The following is a 9,749-nucleotide window of genomic DNA, read 5'->3' on the forward strand; positions in this document are numbered from 1 at the left end:
TGCGAGCTTAGGCAACTGCTGTCGCAGCATTTTCCAAGTTTAGTGAAGGAAAGAAGGACAAAGTGGCTGGCACGAAACACTGCAATACCAATACAGTACTATCGCCAAGCCAAAATTTGCATGCATAGAGCAATGACCTCAGCACCGAGCTTCACTAGAATCGCGGCTGCTTAAAATGGGAAAACGCTAGATAACGTCTGTCTGAAAAGAGATGGTGGTGGCTTCGTAGCAAAGGCTCCACCATGTACAAAGGCTGACTTGAAAAAAAATGGTAGTGTATTTAGTATGCCAATGCATTTTCCGAGAGTGACTACCAAGATGCTGTTCTTCTGTGTCTGCTCTGGTACCTGTTCGGGCAAGCGTCAGACCTGTCGATGATCAAAAAGCGGAACATCTTTATAGATGGCGCTCGTGTCTTCTCCCTTCTCTTGGTCCGTGTGAAGACGTCGGAAGAACAAGGCTTGTCTCTCTTACCCGACGCCGACTTCGCAACGTGTCCCTTGCTCGCTGTTGCTCTCACCCTCTCCGTCCAAGCCGCACCGTACTTAGCTCTCATCGGGAACCTACCCGACCAAGTGCAACAAACGCCGATTACACTATCACCTGACGTGCCGCTCGTGGAGCTCCTAAACGCACCACCGGCGACCTCTGGTCCTGCTTCGCCTGCTCCTTCGTCTCCTCGTACTGCTGCGGCTCCGACAATCTACGCACATGTCAGCCGAATGCTTGATCGCGTCGCCCCTGCCGCCGGTGTGTCAGCTGCTCTCACACCGCACTCCTTCCGTTGTGGTGGGGTCCAACATGCCAACGGCTGCGAGAAGATGATCGCGCGCTGGATATTTGATCGCGGATTTTGGAACCTAAGCACCATAAACGAAGGGTTTAACTACATTTTCAACACAAGTAGAGAAGACCACATGATTGCCAAGGTATTGAGTGGATACAAACCCGAGGACGTTGTCCCTCTCCAATACCTGTTCAGCTTTGACGCAGATACGCTTGACGCGATTGCCGAGTTCCAACGAGTCTTGTTCGCAGCTTGCTATCAGCTATAGACGGAGAGCTTCAACATCAACCGGAAGGCTCTAAACGTCCTAACCGCTTGCGTCGTTTGGCAGTATCCCGTCGGAAAGGGCTTGAATCCCAACAGTCCAGCGGTGCAGCGACTCGAAACCTGTGTTACGCAGGACGGACGTACGCTACCTGACCTCTTAGCCTGGGACGCATCATGCAGGAGCGCAGCATTCCTGTTACAGCATAGAAGCATCCACATCACCATCCATGCCAATCGAACCAAGCCAAGAACAGAAGATCATCGACCACCAGGCTGCTGTCATTAAACACCTTATCTTATCGAGAATTCCAAGCGTCAAGACGCCTGCATGGAATGCTTGAGGCTAAGCTGAACGGTGATCCTGTAGCTGAAACGCGAAAAAGAAGCATTTAAGATAAAGACGCCACAGTTGTGAGCAAACCCAAGCAAAAACAGAGTAGAGGATCAGCTACCTCCCTTTATGCGATCTGGTTTACCTGGTACGCGCAGGAGCCACGCTGGTACGTCGAAACGCCAAAGAAGCAGCGCTCGAAGGTCAAGCTGCTAGACGCGTACATGAAGCTGTTTCTCGACGACGGCTTCGTGCTCAACCAAACGTCAGCGGACTACCGCGATCGAATTCTGGAGCTGGGGAAGCGCGCTGAGAATGCCGTACTCACGTACTTGAAAGGCAAACACAGCATCAACTCTCGCGGATCGAGCGCGGTCCTTAAGTACCTCCAGGGGATCTACAGCGCCGGCGCGTTAAATGCCACGATCCAACGCCAGCGTCTACTGCTCTAGACAGCTGCAATCCAAGACCCGTCTCTTGGCTACACGCAGGACGTTCTTGAGGAGATTAGTAAGTAGGACAAACAAACTAGATTCGAATGCATTCACCCTTCCTCACAGTATTAAGTCATGTCGACATCAACACACGTATGCAGTCACCTTTTTTGCTGATCTGAGCTGTCCACGAGACTTGATCTTCGCCACAAGGCCTCTAATCCAAGCATAAGCAATAACGATGGCCAGATTTGAACAGGCATCCTCAAGGACGAAACCTTGTGCTCTTCCAGTTGAGCTACACCGTTGGAAGGGAGAGGGGGGGGGTAAGAGGCGACCTGGAGGCTTAAAAGACCGTGCACCATGTACGAGAGATCAGCGTAGCTGCGTTGAAAAAATAAGACTGACTGCCAACGTAAACTGTCGGCGACGGATTGACTGAAAATGAGAGGCTGAAAACCATTCGATACCTGTAATCTAACGCAAATACAAGTGACATGTTTTTACTGGCAGAAAATTAGCCAATAAGCAATAGTGGCTATAGTAACTGGCTGTCGTCAATCTTTATTTACCGGACCGATGCAAAATTATCCGGACGATCGTGGCGATTCTGCCTCATTGTTAAATTTGCTAGCTGATGAGCACTTAACTCTCATGCCAAAAATGCATAAAAAACAAAATCATAATTTTTTAGCCCAGAGGGCGTTTCAGACCATTTCCTGCGGTCTATAAACAGTCTGTTTGGTCACTCGTTGGCCTTTTGAGTCATTTCACGTCAGGCATGCCCTCCCTTAAACCTCGTACATATCTGAGATGACCTGTGTACAATACATAGGTCCGATAAGGTCATCCGGCCCGATAAATTTTGGTATGGTCCGGATACAATGCGGCAAACTTCTACTCCGGTCCAGCACTCGATGAGTATATAAGCCACTTGCTACCGAGCTGCTGAATGCTATGACGCTGTCCTTACTCGCAACGAGATTGACAAAAGTGTCGAGGACAAGATTTTTTTACTCACATGTTATCTACTGCAAACCAATCGTTGAACCATCTAAGATTCAAGCTGTATGGTCATTTTTCCAAACTCAATCAAAATGGATAGAGTGCGCTACTGCCCTACAAAACTCTCGAAACTGTCGTAGCATCACGTACAGGGACCAAGAAGACAAGAGACAAAGGGCTAACCCTTTATCTACGAGGATCGGTACGGGTCTCCCAGGACCTGTTAGCAGGGCCTCCGAAAAAAGTTGAGGTTTCAATAATGGAAATAAATATTTGAAAGTTATTTTATTTAGTTTGGACCTGAGTTTAAGAGTAATTATGTATGTGTCACTCTAATTAAGGTAATTTATGTTCATACTCACCTTAAGTTATTTCTGAGGGCTCCTTCGCCACCACCCATCGTTTTGGTGCCGCTTCTGACCGATTTACTCTTGCTCGCTTTCAAATTTGCCAGCAAGCTACCGAGTCTATAGAAACAAGCCCTTCAAGATGGTCCTAACCCCTCGCCGCCTCGCTCACTCGATGTTTACCCCGGCCCAGGTTGCTGGGTTTTTCTTTCAACCGTGCCGCGACGAGCTCGAGGAGATCATACTTGAGTACTACCGCTGTCGTTGCGGCACGGTTAGAAAACAAGCCCGTCGGAACGGCTTCTCCAGCCTGATGTCCCACATTCGAAGCGAGCATCCTGACCACGAGAGCCTCATGCTTGCGGCTACAACCGCCGAGACGGGGTCTATCATTAACTACGTGCGTCGATCGTCTCTTAACATTTTCAGCTGGTTAGAGTGGATCTTGAAGAACAACCTGCCGCTGTCGTTCTGTGAGAACGAGGCGGCTAGACGGTAAGCTAAGCGCCTTTCTATCTTATTTCTATTGTCTAGACATTTATTACCCTTTGTTTTTAATTACTGCTGTCCAATGTTTAGGTACTCTAACCTGGATCCCATTTGCGTCGAGACACTTGTCTCCGGGATGAACAGCTTGACGCGCGCTGTCGAGCGCATCATCGGAGCAGAGCTGCCAGAACGCTTTGGCCTAATTCTGGATGGGTGGTCGCATGCATCAGAGCATTACATCGCTGTGTATGCTCGCTACGAAGGTTGAGGCGTCATTAAGACCCCCCCCCTCTTATGTATTGCCCCACTACTCAACGACGAAGAGGAGGACCTTTCAGCTCGCGGCCACATGGAGTTTCTTGCCACCACGCTGCCCCGCGACTATGGAAAGCAGCTGGGGCAGTGCTGCTTTCTGGTAGCAGACAACTGTGCAGTGAACCGTCGGTTAGCGACGCTGATGGGCGTGCCATTAGTTGGCTGCGCCAGCCACCGTCTTAAACGCGCTGTACAAGTAGAGATGGCGGACTTGAGACTGACCTCGATGCAGTACAAAAGCTGATGATTAGGCTACGCACTCTGACACAGTCAGCCAAACTCAGGTAATAAATGTTTGGGGCTCGTGGTGTTTTGTACACCATATCTCTAAATAAGAATTATTTCTAATTTTTTATTTTGGCTACAGGGCTCAAACGAAGCTTCGACCAGTTATCCGCCAAGACACGCGATGGGGATCGACATTCGCGATGATCAACAGGTACTTTATTCTGCTTGAGTATATCGACACTAACAACGACGACATAGCCGACCTGTTGCCGACGCCCGCGTGCAACCGTCGTCTCCGTGCTTTGCTGAAGGACCTGAAGAAAGTAGAGTCGGTATCGAAAGCGCTGCAAGGGGGAGACGTGACGCTGTTAGACGCTTGTGTTTGGCTTGATGGACTGATTTCGATCAAGCCCCACTACGCTCGCTTCATTGATAAGCTTGTTGTTGTTATTGTTCTTGCTTTTATGAAAATTGCTAACTTTTATTTTGATTACTGTGCTTTTTTTAAAAGGTCCGCGCGCCGAAATCGTCCACAGTCCTGATTTCGGGGCGAGGTGCGGTCGGGTCCTGGGCGGAAATACGAGCCGTCTCACTCGCGCAGAGAAAGCCGCGCTTTCGCCGTTTGCAAGGGTTAGTTTGCATGTAGAGAGCGGAGAGGATGACGACGATGAAGAATTTTCTTTTGTCGAGCAGCTCCAGAAACGACGTCGTCTTGCCGAGAAAGATGTTAAGTACGACTTGCTCCACGTGATTCCGGCTACTTCGAACGTAGTCGAGCGGTTTTTCAGCGTAGCTCGCACCACGTTTGGCCAAGAGCGGCATGGCTTACTTCCTATTACATGGGAAAGAACCTCTTCCTAAGAGAAAATGGTACGTACTGGAACGCTCAGACAGTAGATGAGGCAACACGCTTGTAGATGGTATGACTTTACTGCTCAATAACAGCTATTCCGTTTGTTATTGTATCAATAACGCAGTAATTTATTTTTTGACATGCACTAGAGCGTTATGTATTCTAAGCGCACGATTCAGCATTGCAGTGATTTATCCCTGCTGAAAGGGTCCGAAAAAAACAATATTATTTTCGGAGGCCCTGCCTGTTAGCCAGAGCAGCTCGCACTCACATTTTTCGTAATGTGCAGCTGTGTGTAGGGGATGTTTGCTACCGTCACTTATAGGTCCTCGGGAACCTGTACCAGAGCCAATCATGGCCTGAACAAATCAGCGGCTGCGTGCACTTTAAGAGCTATAGAAACTCGCTCCCCCCTCCGCGTCCAGACGTTCTACTGTGAGGAAATGAAATATGCTGTTACCGGAGACTGGGACGTCCAGAGCGGCGACGAGATTGTAGCAGGCGATGACTACGACGGCCTACGTCTGGAGGTTGCGTCTGCGAGCCCACGTCAACCTGAGCCTGTCCACAAACACGCTCCACGACCTGGACCGGCCCCTACGTCAGGGACGCTCGCAGAGAGTGCATACTTCACGAAAATTCAAGAAGGAAGTGGGCTACAATTCACCATGGAGGCCTCCGTTAGAAATGTTTACGAGAAGGACGGAGTCTACGTCCTGTTTTCGCTGTTCGTCACCTCCCACTGCTAAGAGAATCGAGGGTGGACATCGCTAGCTCAAAGCAAAGGGAAGAAGTCGTAGCTGAAGCGAGCTTAATGCTACTGAGCCTCAAGATGACACGAGTCTCTGTTTGCTAACGACATCGCTGATTACTGGTCCATTCTCGGGCAGACTGCCTTTATATAGACTATGTGTCGAGATCGCTTTTAGCATATTCGAGCTGCGCTGCAACTTCATCCACCTCCTTGGTGACAATCAAAACGGTTCGAGATCCGCTGTAATGTTGCAGAGGCCTATTGCAGCACTTTCAGAAGCGCTTTGCCGAGACAGCCGTACCATTAGGCGTCAGTAGCCTTGACGAGATCTCCGTTCGTACCAAAGCACGCTCTCGAGCGAGGACGTACATGCCCTCCAAGCCAGACAAATATGGCCTGTCTTTCTACTCAGTTGTTGGATGGAATTCGTTTTACGTGCATTCACTATGGGATACTGGCTCAGGAAATGCTACACAGTCTACGCCGGCTGAGCGGTATACGCAACTGTTCCCGTCGCTTTGAACATCATTGTGGAAGACTCTATCACTACCGGACATCCTCATCGATCGCAAGTCGGCTACAGCTCTATGGGTAGCCATGACAGGACACCAAACCAGCACATTCCGCTCACCTAGAGGTCACCGCTTGATAGTGTCTGACAACATCTACACGCGTCGCACGTACGCGCGTGCCTCGACGCCTTCACCGACGTAGAAGTCAAATTGCGTGGAAATTCAACAAGTTTGCCCTTGAGCCAGCAGTGGAACGCGTTGCTAACCAGGACCGAGGTTCGTGGGAGCCGGTAGCTACCGTGAATTCGGAACCAAACTACAAGACAAAGGATGCTGCACACAAAAGAAGCAGAAAGCGCTTCCGAAGAAGCAGCACACTGAGTACATGCTGACGTTGACTTACGCCCAAAACACTGACTATATCGTGTTCAAAGATCGAAAGGTCGTGATCTTTTACTCGAACGATCTAAAGAGAACTATGTCAGCTTCTACTCCCTGCTCAAATTCACCTGAGGCAATGAAATGTTGCCATGGTACTGTACCGTTTTTGCGTTGGACCGGCGATACAATGTTAAATCGTACACTGCTCGTGGCTCCAACACTCGTCGCTGTAACAACAAATGCATGACCGCTGTTGATAGCGCTGACCAAACTACGCAGTACGGATCCAACAAGACGCCGTTAGAAGCGTATGCACATGTCCGTATTCACCTGGCTGTTAGATCTTCAAGGCTGTTGGTAGCGATATCTCGCTGCATGCGATCACCCCAAACTCAACCCAACACAGCAACGGGAAATTGACCTGCTACATGCGCAGCTAACGCGGGATGCCTACCGAAAAAGCCAAATATGGATGTAAACGCGGCTTTCATGTAGAGTGCTATACCGCTTTTCATTTCGAGGGGGCTCTTCAGATCGAATGACCACAGCTTCAGGATGCTTTAGAAGCAATAGATTGGGCTCCTACGGGAGATCCTGTCGCATTTACAAGAAAACGTAGCAATAGAAGTATCACGCCCGTCAGTGAGCTGATACTACCACAGAGCACTTACTGCATATCAAATACATACACTTACCTATTGGCAATTATCTGGGCCAAAGCTGTAGAAGTCTCTTTCTGGCGCACACAGACAACGTTCCTTGCATCTTGCCTGTCTGAAGATAAATAAACAATCGGCTAAGGGCCATACGGAGGACCTGGTGACGACGTCGGAAGCTTAGTCCTGTCTACATTTGCCGCGTTCGCTCCTTCATTGCCGCTTCGTAGACGGCCCACACACAAGGCGAGCGCCCACGCAACCCGCCCACGCTGTCGGTACTGCTCGAGGAGGTCATCTTGCTACTGGAATATCAAATTGCAAATTATCCACAATCAAAAGATTTGGTTTTTGTTCATCACCACACTGTTTCGCTTTTGATTTTGGAAATACGCGCTCTGATTAATTTTGATATTTGTCTGTGTGGACCTGTAAGGCGATTTGGTCCTTATAACGAAACCTGCGAATGACACCGACTAAAAGCACCCTGTTCGATGAAAATCTTTCAAAAAAGAATAACACTAAGATATGGTCTGCAAGCGAATAAATGATGGTAAGACAGAAGGTGGAGTGGGACCAACCACGTCATATCGCTCAGCACATGAAACGGAACAAAGTGTGCGTCAAGCTTCCCAGCCTTATGGAGCTTACGAAGAGCTTTCAGCGCCGTACCTGCAGCTACCGAGGACCCGTTTGACTTCAAGAATGGTAGCGCATTGTCTTGGGCCTTCTCACCCAGGGCTAGACCTCGCTTTTAAACGCCGATGACGCAGAATCTAGCGCAAATCCAGACGGTACGAAAACATCATGTACCCTGCTGTTTGTCTAAACTCGTACAGCAGGGTACAGCTGCGGCGAAGTGGACCGATAACCTATATTTCTGTTATATATGTCTCGCCTAGCTGATGCCAGTGCATTTATATTTGTTAAGATGCTGTGTAGGTGCGTAGTTGTGGTGCTCTGGTCACCACACAAGCGAGAAGGTTAAATATTACGCATCTGGTGGGTCACTAGTGGTGACTAACAAAACGGTCGGTTAATTTTTTTCCACAGTTTTTATATGTACAGGTCGTAGTAGCTGAGCACCCGCTCTTAGCCGCGGTTGCAAAGTATTAATATACCCCGAAGTAGTAACTTGAGATATGTGTATCCATCATTACATGTACATATGGTGGAGCAAGAAAAAATCGCACTGTGCTCTCGCAGCAAGGCTCAAAGATGCAGTAGACATATACTGTGGAGATTAAAGATAAATAAAAGATCTAAAATTGTTATTTTAACGGGCAAACTGCTGTCGTAAAAAAAAATACACTTCCAGCCCAACTCTCTCGCTAAAGGCATATGAAAAACGGCCCGAAATATGTTCACTACGGATACACTGCGCGACAGATCACATCGGACACCCACTTACAGTGCTCTAGCGCCGTCACAACTGCGAGTTAGGTCATACTATTTAGATATATGCGAGTTGTTGACAGTAGGAAAAGCCTAGTAGCGCTAACGAGCGCAGATTCGGCCGCTGAGGGGGACCTCCAATACAACTTTCCACTTTCAGCTCCACGACAGATCAGATCGAACAGTACAGACTATACAAAAATCAAGTTTTTTTATTTCCTTAGTAAGTCGTTCTATCTCCTTTCTCGGCAACTACCGCTAAGCAGCGACGCGGCATTGACTCTACCAGTGACTGCAGCAAAGCGAGAGGGATGGAATTCCAAGCTTCGAATAGGGCTTCTTTCAGACCACATACCTTGTCGAATTGCTTACCGTTCCTGTAAACGCGCCGGCTCATTATTGACCATAGGTTTTCAATAGGATTTAAGTCGGTGTAAAACGACGGCCAGTCGAGCACCTTGACTTCCTGGTCCGCAAAAAAGTCCTTAGTGCGGGCTGAGGTGTGGATGCTGGCATTATCTTGTTGGAAGATATAGTCTAGACCGTAGTTGGCATGTGCATAGGGAAGCAAAAACTCGGACAACGTGTACACATAGTCGTCCGAGTTTTGCTTCCCATTCAAAATTACCAGCTGAGACTTTCCCCGCCCACTAAATGCAGCCCAAAACATTACCGATCCTCCCCCTGCTTGCCTTCTCTTGGTCCTTCGGGGAGGTCGGCGTAAGTCCCTCCAATATTGCTGAAAGCCGTCGGGCCCATCGAGGTTCCATTTCTTCTCATCAGAGAAGATAATGGAATCCCAATAGGACCCGGCGTCTTTCAGCAACAGCTTCTCCGTTGCCCACGTGAAGCGTGCGGCCATGTCTTCCGGCTTCAGCGGAAGCGTGTTAACCATTTTCGTGTAGACCAACCAGTCGACCCTCAAGAGGACGCGCTGGATGGTCCTCACGTGCACGTCAAGGCCCAGCTCGGCTTTCAACTGCACCGCCGAGTCC

The 9,749-nt window shown here is 49.0% G+C and overlaps 1 pseudogene across 1 annotated transcript; it reads right to left on the reverse strand.

Annotated features, from left to right (window-relative positions):
* Window positions 1-2,055: 2,055 nt before the first annotated feature.
* On the reverse strand, window positions 2,056-2,127 carry PITG_27216 (annotated as a pseudogene). The gene has a single exon. The product of its transcript is annotated as a tRNA-OTHER (tRNA).
* Between the last annotated feature and the right edge of the window lie 7,622 nt (window positions 2,128-9,749).

This window comes from Phytophthora infestans, genomic scaffold, assembly GCF_000142945.1.
Source record: "Phytophthora infestans T30-4 supercont1.15 genomic scaffold, whole genome shotgun sequence".
Lineage (NCBI taxonomy): Eukaryota > Oomycota > Peronosporomycetes > Peronosporales > Peronosporaceae > Phytophthora > Phytophthora infestans.